At 32.4% G+C, this 21,948-nt stretch overlaps 1 long non-coding RNA gene across 1 annotated transcript; it reads right to left on the bottom strand.

Annotated features, from left to right (window-relative positions):
* Positions 1–207: 207 nt before the first annotated feature.
* Positions 208–20,437, bottom strand: LOC143074526 (uncharacterized). The gene is made up of 4 exons (XR_012977911.1): positions 20,391–20,437; positions 19,782–19,883; positions 5,022–5,144; positions 208–392 (listed from the first exon to the last, which is right to left on the bottom strand). It is a non-coding gene; the product is annotated as an uncharacterized LOC143074526 (long non-coding RNA).
* Between the last annotated feature and the right edge of the window lie 1,511 nt (positions 20,438–21,948).

Genomic DNA, 21,948 nt, shown 5'->3' with positions numbered 1-21,948 from the left:
CGGAATGTCTTTCGTAATTTTCAGAGACTCAATTATGATTTGAAACTGATTTGAACAAATCAGTAAGGCGTCTTTTTTATTACAAATGCACGAAAACCCAGGCCAAATCCTTATTTTTTTCAAACTTAAATTGTTTTTATATTTTTTTACAAACTGATTCGTAATTACCCATGCTAATGTTTTTGCCATATTTATATTGTTTATCTTCAAAGTCTTTAAAAATATATCTCTAATAAGATTTTTAAGATCAAAGTTTGATAGTAGCCAACGAACACTCAGATCTTCTCCCCTTTGAATTGCATCAGTCAAGAAGTTCATCGCTTGCATTGCATTCATATTTTGTTTTCTTAATTCACTAATGTTTTTAAATTCTACCATATATCTGTATGTGTCTGAAAAATATAATTTTATGTTTAAAGATTCTCCAATTAAACGAAGGCGACAGTAGTTAAACGATGCTCAAACCATCTTGTAAATCGATTGGGAAGATATAAATGACGGGAACAAACAATAGAGGAACCAGTATCAAAACAAAAACATAAAGGAAGCTAGATCATTGGATTTTCTTTCTCATTAAAACCTTTATCATTAAACATTTTTCATGGCAGGTTTTACTTTTTTTATTTTGTTGTCTTATTATTTTTATTTTGCAACTTGAGACCAACATTATCATTTATTTTGTCAAATGAGTTTAAGGATACATTGGTGCTGTAATCAATTTAATTGTCTTCATCCTGAGTACGCATAAAAACTATAAAAACTATAAACACCGTGAATTCGACCAATAAGATTACATTATTTTTTGTCTGGATGGATTGTAAAAACATTAATCGATTTGTTGTTGCTTAACGTCCAGTTTTGTGTGTTGATAAGGGACAGTATTTGGCTTAGCAGCAGACAACCCATGAACCAATCAGATAGTTATTACAAGGAAATCTATACGTATTAAGAGTTACCTAAGTGTATAGAGGCCTAGCTGAAAATTGTTTCGATACGAGACATCTTATCCAACGTCCCCATACTAGCCGGACATGACTTCATACTTCGATGTTAAGAACAGCGAAAACAAACGCTCCTTGTCGGTAGGGCTTTTATTGCTAATGCTAGGAAGAAAACCAAAGTGAGCATATTTATGTACTCAAGATAACCCAATTATATACTCTGATATTATTAGAAAGGAAATTGCAATTAAATGAAATTAAATGGATTTAAATCAATGTTGACGGCATAGTTAAAACAAACTACTAATTATTCTGTATCATTCATCCTAAAATATAACGTCAAATTCGTTAGTATGGATAAATATCATTAATAAGTTAAAATATTAATACAATGCAACAAGTTTTAGTAATTCTTCTTAATAGTAAGTGGTTAAAGTAGTAGATGACTTAAGTGTTTGATAAATCGCATATCTTGTAAATCAGGCCAACAACTCATTAAATACGCCAAAACCACATCTTAAATTCAGACGTCTTCTAAACTTAAGAATGGGTATGTAATAATTGTATTTCTATACTACACAAAACCCAAAATGTTATTTTTAATTCACATGCAATAAGTTATCTACATTAATCCATAAAATCTATAACTTGTTAGTTTTACGTACTCTTCGATACGAGACATATTATCCAACGTCCCCATACTAGCTGGACGTGACTTCATACTTCGATGTTAAGAACAGCTGTATTTGGCAACACTTTTAGGAATATTGGATCTCAATGCTCTTCAACTTCGTACTTTATTTGGCTTTTTTAAACTTTTTTTTATTCAAGCGTCACTGATGAGTCTTTTGTAGACAAAACGCGCGCGTCTGGCGTATATATAAAATTTAGTCCTGGTATCTATGATGAGTTTATTTCGAACGAACGCATATAATCTATAAAGTTTTTTCTTCTTTTCATGTTCACAATAACTGTTATAGAGACAGAAGATGAAGAACAAATATCCAACATGATTTGTCTATGATTAACCGATAGTGCCATCAGAAAATATGAAAATCAACCTAAAGACAAACAAACAACAGTTTACAAAACACAACAGAGAAAAAATTAAGACTAAACAACATATACCCTACCAGAAACCGTAAGTGATCTTGGATGCTCAAAAAGGGGACGCTAGTCGTCCCTCCATATTTAGCGTCCGTCGTATTGCCCTTGTAGGTATGAATGCATTGATGTTGCACAGTTTACTATTTATGAGGTTTAAAAAAATGGGTGTTTAATAACGTGGTTTTAATAATCAAGTTGTGTTGACTGTAATTTCTCTGCACTGCACTCATCGTTATTGTATATTACATAAGTGTTTGCAGTTTTCTGTTTTGGTGCTTTAGTGTTGACCTGCGATGTATGAAGGTTTTTTTTTCCTTATCAAATGAATTTTACAGACCAAATTTCAAGATGTACTGTAGGGGGTATCCTGAATTTTCGCCACCTTATTTTTATTTTGTACTTTGGGTCACTTGAGTACAACACTTGAAGACAAAAGAGAAGAATAAAGCATCCATGTTAATACGAGATTTCAGAGATGACATTTCCTATGATTTCCTTGTTCTTTCCAGGAAGGTTTTAAACTAAAAGTTTCAAGAGGTGAAGTTGAAAATATTCCTTTTAGAAATTTGTTGGTTGACCGTTATGAACTATTTTTCCTATTGTTACAACAATAGTTTGTTACAACAATTGTTACAACAATACCGTCCACCATCCGTCTGGCGTAAATATAAAATTTCAATCCTGGTTTCTATGATGAGTTTATCCAATGGAACTTTGGAAAAAAAAAGTTATAAAAATATGCCATTAAAGTTTCAGTGATGTTACAGTTTTTATCTAAAATTGTTTTGCCTAGTCTTAAAGGCCTCATTGTGACTTTGCAATAAAAAAAAATCAGCAATAAAAGCAATGTTATTTTGCTATTTCTTTGTTTTAACTATGCATGAACTGATCTAGTGTCATAAATGGAGACCCGATATCATTTTCTTTTTCTTTAATAATTGGTTTGCTAGACCAAAATTTCATAAGACTAACACTGGCACTCGAATCAAAACAGTTGGCTGAAGTTGAAGAGTAGCAAAACAGAAAATTCCGAAAAGTGGAGATAAATACGGCAAAGGCAATAATTCACTGTTGATAATTTCGATGTTTAAGAGAAACTAAACATTTTAGAGATATTTCATGTGAACACAAAAGTGCTGACTTCTAGTCTGGTTATTCAAATGCTTGAAATGTATGCGAGTGCTTATCATGTTTATCAGATTTATTGATAATTATATGTATATTACACGTCATTAGTTCGTATAGATACGATTGCGTTTATTCCTAAACTATAAAGTGAATAACTGTTTTATGCATTGTTTTGCTATGGAACTATTGTAGTTCTCATATAGATTTTTGTATATTATGAATTAAATTTTCTAAGTGTACATTTTGTCAATCAACATGATTTGTCAGATCATAAAGCAGATGACAATGTTTGCCACCCTAATTTAGGCGACAGTTGATAGTTGATGATTAAATTGTGTAAAACGATAGGAGACAGACAAGTCAAGGTAAAAAAACAGAAAGAATCCCACGAACTCCTAAAAGGATTGGGTACAAGTATGCCGTCCAGTCAATGGTCTCTGGATTTGAAGAAAGAAAATTTAAAACTCTAGTGAGTTTAAAGAAAGCTACATCGCATCGGTAAACCAATGGATAAACGTATTCGGTAGTGTGACTGTAAATCGTCTGAAGTCGTTCAACTTCATAACTCAGTTTTTGTACAGTGTGAACATGCCGAAATGTACGTATTAGCTTAAACATTTCAAGATCATACGCAATGATTTTGTTTTGAAAAAGAAAAGACGTTCGGTGGCATAACCCTGGTTCATCAACTTTCTGATCAAACACTGGCTGTTTTTTTTATAAAGTTTGAGAAGCAACTGTAAGCCATAATACCGAATGAATTGGGAAATGTGTATCTCATATTTAGGTGCAGTTGGTATATTACTGCTAAGTTGGAAGAAATTCATGATTTCAAAATCAAAATCATCTCGTTTGTCATAGATTCTGGTACTGAGATGACTGTTTATGTCCAACTCAAGATATAAGTCTAAAAATGAGATGGAGAAAGCCTGTGTATGTTGTTTTTATAATTTGTAGTTCTTTGATATATGTCAATGGAACCAAATCAGAACGGTTTGGATTACAAAAAGAAAGAACATCATCAATACAACAATGTATATCCGAATGTTAAATTTAATGATCTAGCTTCTTTGATATTCTTGTTTTTTAACAACTATCTGAGAGATCTTCGACTCTTTTGAAAATCAAAAAAGGTCTACAAGGAGTGTTTACCTCCAAATTCAACAAATATGTTGTCGATGAAAAACTCAAGTATACTGATAACCTGTTCCTCCGTGTAGCATGTTTTAACGTTTTATTCACTTTTTCAAACTAAAGGCTCACAGGAGCCTGTGTCAAACGCCTAATATTTTTGTTTCCAATTGATGAATGGATTGATGCAATCATTAAACTTTTGCTTTAGTTTCAGATATGTAACACGAAAACTACATTTTACGAATGGACCATTGGCAAGGTAAGGTAAAAATCCGTAGGATATCCAAGACCAATATATTTTAAGCGTACGTTTCAATTTTTATATAAGAAATCATTTTGGATTATTTCTATAGGACACTTTTTCAATTTCACATAGGGAATGGTGGTATACGGGGTTGAAAATTCCAGTTTAATTTTAATATGTATAGCTTGCTGTTCGGAAAATTCCAGTTTTAATAATAAAAATTTCTGAAAAAGATTGAGATTTTAAATTATTCTGTTCAAAGTACTTTTGGGTTTTTTAGAAAACTTATATGAGCTAAACTTCTACGCAAGTAAACAGTTTATCAGTATATTTGAAGATTCTCTTTCATCGTAGTGGGTACACTGAAAATTGACTAAAAAACTGTTAATGAATCAATGATTTTGTGTCAAGACATACATAAAATTGTTCCGACTGATATTGGATTACTAGTGATATTTATAAGTTACCTTCATATTTTACTTCTATATCACTGCTGTTTTTCTCAATAAGTTTCCTGTATTCTTCCTCTAGTCTTCTATCAACAATAAGCTCGAGACTAAACGAGAATGGAACTTTATATATACCATAAGCTACAAAATATATACTAATTTTAAAATGTATAGCTTGCTGTTTGGTTCGAGTCAAGGCTCCGTGTTGAAGATCGTAATTTGACTTATAATGGGTTTTTTTTTTTAAATTGTGACTTTGATGGAGAGTTGTCTCATTGGAACTCATACCACATCTTCCTATATCTACATGTATATGTTACAGGCATTTCCTTAAATTAAGCATTCTGTAAAATGCCTGAAAATTTAAGGCCTTTTAAGATTTTCGGACATTTACAAAACTTCTAAAAAGTTGAAAGGTATTTTACCAAATGCTTGTTATTGTTTCATAAAATTTAGATTTAAAAAAAATAAGTTATGGAAAGCATCGAACTACAATATGATTTTATCTATAACAGAATTTCAACGGTTGCATCATTTTCGTCCTTTTTAGTCATATATTTCTTCATCTATATCTGTTCTTGTACATCCATATGGCTTTTAAACTTTCGGCTTTGACTGTTCCTGAAGAAGGTGAATTCAGAAATACGCTTTTGACACATGCCATTTATTACAGGACATTATTTTTTAAGAACTTTAATAATTAAACAATGAATTCTGCTGAATTATAAACAATTCAAGAAAACCAAAATTCGACAATTGTTTTATTTCATATAAAGTTTGGATAACAGAATCTGATACATATTTATTCTGTTATTTTGGCAAATACATCGTTTGCGGTAAAATACGAAAGCCGGGAAGGCTCACCTATAATTCAGAATTCAGCATTCAGAATTCGCCATTCAGAATTCAGAATTCTGAATTCAAAATTCAGAAATTATTTTTATCAAATGTTACAACATACATATTGTAATAATTGATGTATGTTTTAATTGTGATATGAAAATTGTATGCGTGTCTTAATTATGTAATTAACTACTCCACCTTATATAAATACTGTGGATTCATTATTATTCGTTGGATACCAATTTTCGTGGATTTCGTGGGTATAGGAGAACCACGAAATTAAATATTCAACGAATGACAAATTTCCTATAGGCTTGTATAAAAACTTAGTCAAAACCACGAAATTAAATATCCACGAATATGCAAGTTTTCTTTAATCCACGAAAATTAATACCCACGAAAATAAATGAATCCACAGTAGCTTGTATTTATTTTGTTGTGCATAATCTATAGAGGGGTTGTTTTTTGTCATATCTTTTTGTTTTTGCTGTTTGAGAATCGACCCCCGTAAGAGTCTGGTTCAAATTGTCCCCATAATTACCTTACCAACATACATCCCTACGCTGTTTTTCATTCCTTTTAGTCCATTAACTCCCTTGAAATATGTCAATTACACGAAAATATAAACACTATCGAACCCCACCCCCAAATGTATCTTGCTCGAAAAAAAGAAGCACACAACTGCTTAACGTCATATTAATCAGTGCGCATCAGCGTGGAAACCTTCACTGTAAAACCAATAGATGCGTGTCAGATAAAGACATTTTTACAGCACTAAACCTAAAATCAAGCATCACTTCATCGGATTCGTATCTAAAACTATCCATCTGTGTTTTGTTGCAGATTTCATACTCCCCAAGTAGACCCTCTTCAAAAGTCAACGCATTTGTTTTGACCCCGAATCATCAAACGAAATATCCAGCAATTGTTTAAAATACTAAGGTTGTTTTTCCCGGACCTAATAATTTGGCATAAGTCGTTTTGACGTTTAATTTGTTTTAATACTCTGCAACTTCTAGTGCGATGTATTTTTTTTATATTTCGGCAATAGAGTCGCTTATGAGTCTTTAATTGACAAAACAGGCGTCCGACCCAAATAATTTCACACTAATTAGAAATTTTAAAACAAAAGTATTTAAATCAATCAAAACCAACATTACGCTTAAATATTAAAGTAATGACTTTTATGGTATTCTAGGTGACATCTGATTCTAGGAGGAACATACACAAGTGATTAAGGTAGCTCTATAGTCATAATCTATAGCTAAGGTCCAAAAAAAACTTTTTGTAAAGATGACAAGAGGTGTTAATTATTATTGGATCTACTGATCACATGAAAAGTTATGGTGACTTGTTTGTAGATCTGACTTAACTAAAAATTCTTACTGTTTACAATTATCTCTACCTATAATTAACTTGGACCAGTAGTTTCAGAGGAAAAGATTTTTGTAAAAAAAAATAACAAAAGTTTTCGAAAAATTGACAACAATTGACTTTAATAATAAAACTTTAGCAATAAAACATGAAAGTGTTAATTGACAATTTAGATCATCATTATTTGTAGAGCTTACTTTGCTGAAAATATTTGCAGGAACAGTTTATCTTTATCTATAATAATTTTAAAAAAAATAATCAAAACCAGCCAAGTGTCCTAAAAGGTATCAATCCAGGGAAGTAATCAAACAGCAGGTTGTCTGATGCGTGTGGTAATTTCCACGGCAGGTAGATCTTGATGATTTAGATTCAGAGATATAAGCTAAACTGTATTTTACCCTCCCTCTTTTCTATTTTTAGCCATGACGATTATCATGATTGATGGGCGAGGTTTTCAGATACATTTTGCTAAACAACATCCCCCATGGATGGTTCAGGCTAAGTTTGGTTTAATTTTGCCCTGAAGTTTCGGAGGACAAGAATTTTGTATAAGATTACAAAAATGTACAAAAAATTGAAAACAAATGACTTAAAAGGGCAATAATTTGTATAGGGTCAATTAATAAACATGTGTATCTCAGAGGAACTGATCTAGCAAATATCCAACATGAGAAGAATAAAGGAAATAAAAACGGATCACCAAAAATAATATGTAGAATGGAGATGAATCAATGAATGAATATTTTATTTGCGAAAGCATAGATAACATGCTATGCTAATAAATAAACAAGCATATACAATGTGAGTTGGTTATTTTAGAGAAACTTAACCCATAAAGTTATGGCAGATGCATTGTCGGTAAAACGAACTGTCGGAATAATGGTTGTAGGGCTAAACATGACGTCACCTTGCGGGGTGCTATCATGCAAAATATTATGCAATGTTGTCAAAAATATCAAAAATCGTTTTTTAGTTATATTGTCCGAAGTGTGGACGACGGACGGACGGACAACGGTTATACAACAATGCCGTAATAGTTTTTTTAAACGGACATATACAAATATTTGACTCTTTTCAATTCAATTTGTTCAGCTATTAATACCATTTCAACTATTAAAATCTTTCATCCTTTTTGTGGAATATACATTTTGCATTTTGAAGATATTTTTAAGAAATTCTGATATATGTATACAATACCAATATGATTTTGATATGTATATGGTCCAGCTGGTAAATGTCCGACCATACGTGTATGGCCCGACCGTCATTAGTATACCGACAGACTATAAAAACATATGCATACAACAGTGTAAAGTCGGAAGTAAATTAAACAATACATTCTCAAGACGCATTGCGACATGTGAAATTCTAAAAGTAGTAGGTCCAGTAAGACACCCTTTTGGCCTCAATGTATAACAGTTTTACAAAATTGTTAAAATGTGAACTAAAACCATATTTTGGAAAATCCGAACCATTAACAATTCGGCTCTGTCAGTATTTGTTTTCTGATAAAACACTAAACATTCAACAAACATTTGGTTTGGAAAATCGCACACACATGACTATCTTTTTGTCACAAAATCACATTAGGATGATTAGGTTGACTTATATTTGTTTGCTGTTTGCTAATAAAAACAATTATCTCGCTAAAAAGTAAAATCACATGTCCTTAACTCCGAGCAGATTTACCTATTTGCCGGTGATGTATCCAAAGCAAGAGACACTTACCCGTCGAAGCACTTTTATTTGTCTCTTCTTTGTGCATTTCCTAGATTTAAATCACGACTAACAACTGTCACATTCATTTATTAGATTGTAAAGACTTTTAAGAATTACTTTGAGACAGTAAAGATGAAGATACTATCAAACATATCAATATTTAAAGCGATTGTCAATGTTCATAATACGAACAAACAACAATCGGTCAATATAAATAAAAAATCTTTTCTCTATGTGTTGTGCTATTTTCACATGTCTTGAGAAGTGTTAGAAACTTATTTCTCATTACCGGTGAAAAGTCAAATCACAAAAATACTTAACTTCGAGGAAAACTCAAACGGAAAGTTCTTAATCAAATGTCAAAATCAAAAGCTAAAACACATCAAACGAATGGATAAAAGCTGCCATATTCCTGACTTGGTACAGGCATTTTTATATGTAGAACATGTTGAATCGAACTTTTTTTTATAGCTAAACCTCTCACTTGTATGACGGTCGCATCAAATTCCATTATATTAACAACGATGCGTGAACAATACAAACAGCCATAATAGGTACAAATGTTAAAAATACAGCAGTCAACATTGTGTTATAAAACAAATGTAACTAAGAGGCACAAAGGAGTTAGTCGGGTAAGGGCTGATTTTGGCCTCAAATTTCAGGTTTATCTAACAAAAGATTTTAGACACTTTTTAAACACTTAAGTGTCTATTTCAATTGATTCGATTAGTTTATGTGTCAGATTTGAACTGATGTGTTCATTAAAAACGCTTCGATTCTAACTTAGATATGAAAAAAACTCTCAAATATGTCAAAAAACGTCACCTTTTGGATGATTTTTGTCAAAAATGAAAGTGACCGCATCCGTGTTCATTCTCAATCTTTATATATGTTATGTTTTATCATCGAATACAACTTACATTTCAATATTATGAATGAACACGAATGCGGCCACTTTCATTTAAGACTGAAACCATCTAAAATCCAACTAAAATGCTTAAATTGTGAAGATTTCAGTAATTTAGCATTACTTCATGATGCTAGTACCCAATATATGTGTATTGTATTTTCAAAAAGTCCATACACTGTATTTATGTGGCAGAAGCATTCGACTTTGCAATAAATAGCTAAAAGATTACATTTTCATAATTTTGTAAAACTGCTATATTTTAGGGCCAAAAAGGGGTCTTACTGAATCTACTTCTTCACCATAGTATAAAAACACGAATAACACAATGACGAGATGAAATGTCTGTTCTTATCATATGCTTACAAAGGAGTAGGTTCAGTAAGACCTCATTTTGGCCCCAAAATATAGCAGTTTTGCAAAATTGTGAAAATGTAATCTTTTAGCTGTTTATTGGAAAGTAGAATGTTTCTGCTACACAAATATGGGCTGTTTATGACAATACAATGCACATATATTGGGTACTAACATCATGAAGTCGTGCTAAATTACTGCAATCTTCACAATTTTAGCATTTTAGTTTAATTCTAGACGGTTTCCGCCTTAAATAAAAGTGGCCGCATTCGTGTTCATTCATAATATTGAAATGTTAGTTGCATTTGATGATAATACATAACATATATAAAGGTTGAGGATGAACACGGATGCGGCCACTTTCATTTTTGACAAAAATCATCTGAAAAGTGACGATTTTTGGTATATTTGATAGATTTTTCATATATATTTTAGCTTGAATCGGAGGGTTGTTAATGACTTAATCAGTTAAAATCTGTCACATAAACTAATTGAATCAATTGAAATATACACTTATGTCTTTAAAAAGTGTTTCAAATCTTTCGTTAGATGAACCTGAAATTTGAGGCCAAAATCGGCCCTCACCGGACCTACTCCTTTTCTTGGTTTTTACTGCATTTCTTTTTTTGACGTCCCGAAAAAGGCAACAATTTCCGAGGACGATACGATTTGTAGAACGTTGTGTTCTCCATACCTGACGTATAAAAAACACAACTTTCAGCAAATCGTTTAAAAGGAAGAATGAAAATCGAAAGAGAACTAAAATTTGCCCTGCTGACATCATAACAAAAATATAAAAAAAAAATTGATAAATCATTGTTAATATCCTCACAAGATATTTGGTTTTTTTCATTGATGATACTTAAGATGTAATTTTTTTTTGAATCTCGATATACATAAAACGTTGGTTCGAGGGTCACAAATTGAGTTCACCTAGCAACGCGTAGTGGGGTCTATAAAAGGTGATGTGTGATTTTTAAACAACGTATAACGTAGACCAATCTTCAATTACTATACGGGTATCTCTTTTAAAATCAGTCCATACCAGTCATCATTTCAAGGTAACATTTTTTTTTAAATCGCGAAACATTAGTGACTTTTTATGGATGCTTTCGGTGTCAAAATACAGACTTTTATTTCATACCATGGCTAAAAAAACAATGACAAACAACAATACCACCGTGTAGAATGCACTAGGACGTTTTTTCGCCGTGTACGAGTGCTTTGTAAAAATGACTTGTGAAGAAACTTAATGGATTTTGGCTGTAAGGATCTTGAGCAAATCTTATACGGAGGTGGGTCTGTGATGTTGCACCATGCTTGGGTGCATTGATCTATAGCCGTGACTTTTCATGACCATGATAGCGACCAAAAGGGAAAACATATCATGTTCAGGTATAAATCAAAATATTCTGAATCTTGTTTCATTATTTTTAAAATAAAAAAAGCGCTAGAATAAAAAATGGTCAAAATTAAATACCATAAGTTTGTAATTTGTCGTTATAAAAGAGTGTGACACATTACTGATTTGGTTTCGAATAAGGATTACTTATGTTAAGTGTAGAAAAGTCAAATTCTTTAATACTATTGCAAGATGAAAGAATCTGAAATTATATGGGTTTTTTTCACATTGATTCGCACAACCTCTAAAATATGTAGTTTCACAATAACTTAAAAGCCCGGATTTGCTTTTATAATTGATGTGAATAGTTCAGATAAAAGATTTTGTGGAGAATTTTGAAAACCTTTAGGTTACGTATGTTATTTAGGTATCGAACACAGTAACAAAAAAAGATCTTAGATTAAATTTTCAAAAGGAACATGTGAAAGACTTATAATTATCCTCCCTTAGAAGTGTCGGTAAATGTTGATGTTCAAAGTGAATTACAAATATTGAGTGAATTAATCAATCAGTTTATGCATTATTATTTACACACAAAAACTATGTTGTTTGGGGCTTAACCTGTGTGGATAACATCATCTTTGTCATGAAGGTAGGACATGTGGTTTTGTCATTTAAAGAATGATGTTACATTGGTATTCTTATATGAGTGGTCGTTCGTCTCATTGTCGGTATGAACATACCGTATAAAATTTTCAACGCATTGGTTTTTACTTTCAACGCGTTGGTTTGTTGCAGTGTTCCAGCTAGGTTTTCAAAAGGGCAGGGTGCCAATCCTGAAAAAGGGCATTTAACGCGCGATATGATAATATGAAAAGGGCATATTTTAATAAAAGATGTTAATCAAACATTTGTGTATATTCGTTGAATCACAGGTTATACAAGAACAACATCTTTAGCCCATATAGAACTCTATCTTTCCACTTTTAAGGCTGAAAAACTTGTCAAGCAGCTTGTCACACAAGTTTTTTTATCATTGCTTGGCACAGTTGAACTTTATATGCAGTATGTTTTGAAAGGAGATCTGTTTCATACTGTTTCTATGGTCTACCACATTTTACCAGTTTCACCTTTCTACCCCTGCTGTGCTTGATGGCAATACAGCACAAAACAGCTGTGCTCAGTAAATTCACAATTTTAGGATATAAAGCAACAGTGAAAAATAGTATCAAAAATAAAGAATACAGAAAAAGATGACCAAGGCACCCTACCAACACTGCTACTAAGACCCTCTTTAACTTTTCCCATAACTCAAAATAAATACCTAAACATATATATTCTTAAGCAAGAAGTATGGAGACACATTTTAGAATATGTAAATGGGTTACTCAATGCTAGGAAAAAAATCAGATTGAGTTATCTTTCTTTATTCGGGTGTGCTCCTTCTTTGGAGGATTATAAACAGTACGTAAATATGATGTAAATATGATCACAATATGGCGGCCGATTTTGTTATTTTCGTATCAAAAATGAAGGCAGTCAATGACAAATACGTCTGAATTTTCTGTTTATTTTACAGAAAACAAGTAAAACAATGTCTTCAACGAGTTTATAATGGTTTTCCAACTTTCTGTCATTATGTTTCTTCCATGAAACTACGGTAAACATCGCAAATTGTGCCCAAGTTGTTGTATGCACATTTCTTCAAAGATAATTGCCGACTGACCGATTCTATTTGAACGAATTAATGTTGATGATCATTAATGACCCATCCGATAAACGGATTACCTATAACAACAGATTATGACACCAGATGTAACCATTGATTAGCTTGGGGTGGTAAACAAAGTCATAATCTTTTCCCCAGGTAAAATTTAGTAATTAGCGTATCATATCAATACGCAAATTAATATGCAATCGATCTTCAAAAAAGGCAGGGCGCCCTGGAAACTGTAAAAAGGGCACAGGGCGCCACTCGGAAAAGGGCGGGCGCCGCGCCCTCTGAAAATGGCCTAGCTGGAACACTGTGTTGGTTTGTATTATCAACGCGTTGGCTTTTACTTTCAACGCGTTTGTTTTTATTATCAACGCGTTGGTTTTTACTTTCAACATGTTCAACGCGTTGGTTTTTATTATCAACGCGTTGGTTTTTACTTTCAACGCGTTGGTTTTTTACTTTCAACGCGTTGGTTTACACTATCAACGCGTTGGTCTTCCTTTCCAACGCATTAGTTATTAATTAATACGGTATGAAAATCCAACGCGTTGGTTTTCAATTCTATACAGTAATTTTCCGATTATGTCTACCAATCAACATCTTTGTAACAACGTACAATCTTATCAACAGTTCGGACGGACACCAGATTCTTATTATATTTAAAGTTATCCAAACCTACCCAAGCAGAAAGTATTGATCTATGTTCTATATTAATATGCTCATATGCAAAATATAGTAATTTTAAAAGTATTTGTGTTGCTTTCCATACTCATTAGCATTAATATCGGGGTTCTTTAAATGATTATAAATTTTATATTGTTGACATTGTTATTATTCATATTCATGTTTTTTATGATTACAGGATATTTTCTGGTATTTCACCTGCTATTTTTTCTGTGACGAGGAACTTCGCCGGCCTCCACATTTCACATATTGTAATACATTATGGACCATGTGACAAATATCTTACTGTTGCTGATATTTTTTTTCTTCTATCAGAATATATTCTTTATTTAAAATGTCAATTAAGTAAGACACTTGCTTCTCATTTTTATCTGCAACAATTTTAGTATCTGCCAAAATATTTAACTGATATTTAAGAATCCACCAAAATAAAAACCACAAAAAAAATTCTTACACTTTGTTGCCTCTTTATCGAGAAATTTCACACCCGTGAAAATAACCTGCTATTCTTACTAATTGGTTTTTTTAGAGCTGTTCCAAATTTCACTGTGTGGTATGTAAAAAAAGAAAATCAAAATGCATTTCAAATCATTTTTTGTTATTATTGGTGGTTTGGATCTGAACAATTCACCCTAGAATGTTTAATTCTGGAATTGCACTAAGCAAATATAATATGACAGAAAAATATATTCATGTAGCATAGGGAACTTTTGCAGACAGACTACAGATGATTCAGTCATATTTATACTTTACCGCCAATATCAAGAAAAATCCGGAGCCTGTCCGAATAGCTAGATGACGACTAGATATTTTTAGAAAACATTTTGTAACAAACATGTTGATTGGCCAACAAAAGTACACAACTTACGATATGGAATGAAAAACGTACGGTATGGAATGAAAAACTTACGATATGGAGTTGGAAACCAACACGTTGGTTTTTCATACCGTATGAATTACGAATCAACGCGTTGAAAGTGAAGACCAACGCGTTGATAGTGAAAACAAACCCGTTGAAAGTGAAGACCAACGTGTTGATAGTGAAAACCAACGCGTTGAAAGTGAGAATCAACGCGTTGATAGTAAAAACTAACGCGTTGGTAGTGAAACCCAACGCGTTGAAAGTCAAAACCAACGCGTTGAAAGTGAAAACCAACGCGTTGATAGTAAATACTAACGCGTTGAAAGTAAAAACCAACGCGTTGAAACTAAAAAACAACGCGTTGAAAATTTTATACGGCATGTTCATACCGCCAATGACACGAACGACCATTCATATTCTTAGACCCGTTCATTTGGTTTTTTTTTATTCTGATTTGTATCAACGACCTAACAGCCTTAATCTTTTCAGAAAGAGTATCTACGTCTTCTTTTTCGCGTTTATCCCATTGTCTGCATGGCCTTATCATGGACTTTATTTACAAATATATGTGTTTGCAATTTTAGATTGAGGCTGCCAATAACACATTTTACAGATTAATATATTTGACAATGTTTAGGTCGTCAGTAATAACGTGGCTAGCAAGGTTATATATGAATGAGGAAATAGCACAACAAGTCATTTAGGGGGTTAGACTAGAAGTCGTCAATATAGAGATCCTGCAACACGTGTTTGTAATTGAATATTTTTGTCGGAATTGGTGAGGTATTAGAAATGAAAGGTAAACAATGATCTTTAAAATATGGAGGCATGTACAATTGCACTGTTGATGATGCAGTATATATTGCCCAAATTGATAATATAGAGTTAGGCAAAAGCAAGTTTGAAATTGAGGATTATCTCTCCTTTTCATTTTTTCAAGGCGAACTGGTCTTGAAAAGTCTGTGACCAGCAATATCCGAGAAGATAGCTGTACTTTTGTACTTGTTTGAATGGGGATTTGCAACAGTTGTTTCGTTTCTAATCAGAAGAAGGAGGGGTTTTAGTGGCTACATGGTCTATGTAGATCTACTACTATACTCGTTAGCCAATCAACATTGAGGTTGTGAGTTGGAACTTTGACTGTTATTTCGATGGACTAGGATTGTAAGTTTTCCTATTGAAGGTCGATTGTTTTCTCCGGGAACTCCGGCTTCCTCCACCAATAAAAACTAACCAGTAGACTAAAAGATGCATCAAAACACGAACATTTCAATCAAAAATGTACAAAAATTTAGTTTTGAAAGGAGTTATGAATAAAGCTTTGTTTGAATGTGATGAATACAGAATAGCTTTTGTATCAATGGAATCAAGTTATTAAAAGATAAATCACGCATAGTAAGTGATGTAAACCAATGATAACCATTACTACGACTGCGTCAAGGAGTAGAGTTGGAAATGTTCGTCTCGTTTACAACCGAGTTAGAGGAATGACAAAAACGAATACTGCTGGCTTTTATAGAAAACAAAACTTACCCTTTGAAGAACGATTCTCTAGAAATTATTATTCTTACTTTTAACTAATGCACCTACAAACTTGTATTAAGTAACAATTTGAACGAACATACCAATGTGAATCAGGTTCATTTATTGATATTTATTTGCCTATCATAGGGTTGAAATTAGAGCACACAAAAGTGGAAAAAGTCAAAAAGCATGCTCTTGTATAGACAAACTCTCTCTCTCTCTCATAAAAGCTCATCTAAACATTTGATTTGGATTAAAAAAAACTCTGTCAAATTTGTGGACACGATTTAAAGATTTAAAGATTGTCAGTGGAATGTTTCATTTCAATTCATATTTTTATTTGTCTTGCAAGATTTCAAACCGAACACATAACTTATAAGACTGCTATTTTGTCAAAATCCCATGTTTTTATATATATGTGGCTTTGAAAAGATTAATTTTGAGCGTTCTTGATGAAGCCATTTTCTTGTACTCCTTGTAAATCTTTTTATAGTATTTTAAAAGATCCACATGCTCGATCTGATGCTGTATTCATATGAAGTAAAATTCGTAAAGAATCTTGGTTCTCAATGCTCTTCAACTTTTTTGGATTCGAGCATCACTGATGAGTCTTTTGTAGACGAAACGCGCGTCTGGCGTATATACTAAATTAATTCCTGGTATTTATGATGAGTTTATTTACAACCACTGGATCGATGCCACTGCTGGTGGAGATTTATTTCCCCGAGGGTATCACAAGCCCAGTAGTCAGCACTTTTTGTGCTGACATGAATTGTCATTGATATGGTTAAATCTATAAAATTACTGTTTACAAATTTTTGAATTTTTAAATACTAAGGCTTTTCTACCTCAGGCATAGATTACCTATTGTGACGGCAAATACAAAGGTGACCATGCCTGATGACATCACATAGAAAGAACAAATCTTTTTGTGGATCATTTGAAAAGAAGTAATGACTTTGTCTGCATATTGTTTTAAAATCATTAAAGAAACAGATTCCACCATCAAATCGCGTGTAATACGATGTTTATCCACACTCGACAGTTGAATTTTTAATATTTAAAACGCTCGAATGTCTCGAGTGGATAAATATCGTATCACACTCGATGCGGAGGTAGAATCTTTATTTAAAGAGTGATTACATTCTATATATTCCAGTGAAATAAATGTTAAGGATGTTGTTTTAAGAAGACTGTTTTATATCACGATTGTGTTAAACAAACTAAACAGTTAAAAAATAAAATCAACATTTTTTAAATTCCATTAATAAAAATCACCTGATTATAATTCACTTTGTATAGTTGAAACATTCCAATAATTCTTTCAAGTTCATATCGTGCCCAAACATTATTAGCACACTTTTTTATGCGTCCAAAGCGCTTTTCTGAATTAACCGTCATTAGGAACGCTCAGTGAAAAATGTGAAGTTAAGGATGTATAAGAACCAAAGTAATTAGCTATATAATTAAAGGACCTATGGTTGATATGTCAGTTTTATTTAAGAAATAACAGGACAACTGACACTTACAATGTATACACTCTTTGGATTTGATTAGTATCCATAGCTGATGCACATCGTCTCAGAGTCTCAGAATAAATTATTGCATGGTTAACAGAAAGTTAAGATTATTTCGAATTAAACCATTGTGGTGACGTCAGCCTTTTCATTTACCGTGGATTCTTTTTCTAGAATCAACGCTTCCTAGATCTGTCGCTGAAATGGACTCACCATATTATATTCTTTTGTTTCCTTTGTGTGCCTAATTTCATTAAGTTTGAATTGACTAATTTACTGATTTCTGTTCACTAATGGAATTGTTTTAAAAACTTACCTTTACTTTTTTGTAACTTCTATATGCATTCACAGGGAATCGAATAAATTTTGTTACTTGTTACTGACATCAACATATCGACAAAACCTCTGGGCTACCAATCGGTTACAATTTAATAGTCTATTTTATATATATAAATGAATATACGTTCAACAGACACACAGGGTTTGTACCTTTATATATACATAATAGGTAAACGTATAGTATGAATTGGTAGCCACGAGGTTTCATGGTTAAGATAAATGGTTTAGGTTCGAATCCCTGAATTCTCGTTGTTGTCCATATTCTCTAGTTTTCTTGGTTTTTTTTGTTATTGTTTAGTATGTTATGGTAGAAATTTTGTGTAATAAAAACGAGTTTGGTCGTTTATTATCGGATTATTGTTGGCTATTCCACATGGTTGAAACAAAAATTGTTACATTCTATTTGTCCTTGTTGTGATTTATAAATTAATATAATATGATTTCATCTGTTTTACTACATAATTTTACAACTGTTAGTTTGTAAATTACTATGCTGGAAAATCGTGATGTGCATTGAATTAAGCTTTTTGTTAAACATTTCGGAAACATACTTATTGTGGACAGTTGTCTCATTGGCAATCATACCACATCTTCTTCTTTTATTATTATATGCACTATATATATGTTCTTTGTCGGGTTGTTTTATCTTTGACACATTCTCCATTTTCATTTTCAATTTTAGTAGAAATAAGTTCGAATATATCTTATTTTGTAAAAACAGACAATATTCAGACGCCTGCTAGTATGAAGATCTTTATGGGCTGACGTGTTGTGTTATAATATATTTGTTATTTTTTTAACCATTTAATTTTGATATTTGATTTATTGTAATGGATCGTTTGACACGAATATATGGATATTTAAACTCATTTACAACACCTTCTAATTAAGAATAGGCGTTAATTTTTAAAGTCATTAACACAATAGTTTAAGTTATAGATACAATGGATAAGCGTTGATTCACGAAAAACAAACCATTCGCCCTCCGGGCTCATGGTTTCTTTTTCAAGAATCAACGCTTATCCATTGTATTTATATCACTTAACGGTGTTTAAGCATTTGGCAGACAAAGCAAAGTAAAGTAGCTCGAAAGGATACGTATTTGAATAGTACTTTTTTAAAAATGACGAAAGATCCAAGTTTTTATTTTCATCTTTAAAATGAATTTCATTAAAGGTTCATTTAAGAACTTGTTCACTGTTTCGGTTTTTTTTTTCTCTACGTAAGTCTTCGGAGTAAATACTGGATGCTCAAACGATAACTTAATTCTTTTTCGCTTATCAATTAGTGTATGTACGGTTATTTGCTGACGAAAAACGATATTACCAAGTTTTTTTTCTAAATTCCAAAGAAACCTATTACATGTATTAATGGAATAATCTATCAAAGGTACGCTATACCACTAAAGTCATATGCTGATTTCGGCACCGGAAACCCCACCAGTCTTCGTATAACTAGTAAGCAATTTTCAAAAATACACCGTTCTTTCAAAGTCTTTCATAATTTAACACAGTGGCTTTAGATAAAATATTTGTTTATAAACACATTAGAAATGTCATATTCATGACGGCCAATTACAAAGATGATTTAGCATACCTTTGGTTGATTTGTAAACATCCCATGAATCCTTCAGATCAAAGGGCACGTCACAATCTATATCATGGCCGTCACATTCAAGACCAGCTCTTAACAAAGACCCTATATTTGAAATTATAAATAGTTGTTAGATATAAATAATGTAACCATGATAATCAATTTGAAAATTGTACATTCACCGTTTACCAGTTTCTCAATTACAGTAATACAAATTTAAAGCTATTGTGACTACTGTTTGTTCACTCGTGTAGGCATCCATATTAGTGTAATGTTTTGACTTAAAGCCTGTTTCTGATTAAATGTTTGATCTTTGCTATCTATGAGCATTTTTCTAAGTATTTTTTTATATACTCTGCTATTGTATTCAAACATTGGTATTTTCATCTGCGAAGCATTCATTTCAGCATTTCAATGGTAGTATGAAAACAATGACGTGTACGCTACACTCTAATAATTGCACTGCTTGACGATCATGTTATAGAAATATGTCTTTTTTACCCCTCGTTGTTATAATTCCTTCAGCAGATATAAACAAATTCCTTCTTAGTGAACATGTTTTGAATAAATAGTGTCTATAAAAAAATAGTTTAATTTATTACCTAAGCTTACTATCCCGTGTTCCGTCATTCCCGCAAATATACTTCTTGGCGCCGTGTGATAGTAAGGAAACAATTATATAAATTTAAAATATAAAATATCAGTTTTAAGTATGACAGCTTACCTTTCCATGAAAAAATCACTTTCGGTTGTTTAATTCGGACAACAAATGAAAAGTACAGAGCAATTTTAATATAATAAAAGTAATGGCACTTTGGTGTTATTTTGTCGATTTGACAGATAACCAATTAATTGCAATACTCATATAAGAAGACCCTATATCAATACTGAACGAATAACAATGAGACGAAGAAAAACGATCAAGAGTTGTTGACGTATTTTCTAAACTATGTTAAAAATCAATATAGAGTTGTCTCTCTTTGTCTGTTGTTAATTGTAATTCACAAATACCAACATTAAAATACTACAGACTTTCTGTATATTATACTCATTTGTGTAGAGGTTCCATCCTCTGTATTTCATTTACAACTAATACAAAAACAATCCTTTGAATTAAACATACATTTTATTACACCAACTTGTATTTACATTTTCATGACTAGAATATACATTTTTACTTTGTGGCATTACTTTGGCTACAGAGTATTCTATAATATTTTGTTGAGGCGCCAGGGTGACTACCGATTACCTATACACAATGGCTATCAGCTGACCTGTGTTGACATAGTGTCATAAAACCCCTGGTAGTTAAACACGGTTACACCACCACCTACCATGGGGAGTGACCGGGGAAAACACTCGTATTACCAATGCTCCAGTTATTAGTGCCCCACCTGTTGGCAGGTGTATACCCTCCCTCTATAAGATGAGGTGGAGGGGTCCCAGAGTCACCCATCTGTAGACCCCACCGTTACCACTAACCACATTTTCCAAACCTGCAAATTTTAGAACTTGTCAGGCCCAGGGCAAGGGCCGAGTGAAATAATCCCCCAATCACTACCAGTCTCCCTGGACCTCCCCCATTCAAAATCGACTCTGCGCCTAAGGATAGTAGAAGATGATTAATTTCTAAAAAGTGTCTTGTTTTCTTTCCAATTATTAAAATTGTTAATTACTAAAACTAAAATTAATTCTGGATGCTTAAATCACAATAGTCCATAATATGTTAAAAAAGTGCTGAATAACTGAAATGTCCAATTCATAGAAACGCAAGTTTATTCGAAATTATCCTGTATTGGTCCAATACTATGAAGGTCAGCCTGGATACTGGTAACCATAATATTCCAATCAAATACATCAAACAAGTGCCTGAAAATATAAAACAAAAACAGCAGCAACTATTCTCAAAGGGAGGGTGGGCGGGTTTTAAATAGTTTAACTAATTTGTGAAACACCTGCTTTCAAGTCGACAGCAAATTAAAAAGTGCCCGATACGGGAATTCGAAAATTCTAATTCAATCTGATACAGAAATTCCAAAATTCTGATTCAAGCTGCGAGCGCCATCTATGGCCTGCCGAATATGGCAATGATCTACAGACTGCAAAACCCACGCACCCACACAAATATTTGATTGAATTAAACCAGATTATTGAAAATATAAATTTTTTA

Source organism: Mytilus galloprovincialis, chromosome 5 (genome assembly GCF_965363235.1).
Source record: "Mytilus galloprovincialis chromosome 5, xbMytGall1.hap1.1, whole genome shotgun sequence".
Classification (NCBI taxonomy): domain Eukaryota; kingdom Metazoa; phylum Mollusca; class Bivalvia; order Mytilida; family Mytilidae; genus Mytilus; species Mytilus galloprovincialis.
The sequence above is the reverse complement of the archived record's forward strand: the minus strand, read 5'-3'. Positions and strand labels throughout refer to the sequence as shown.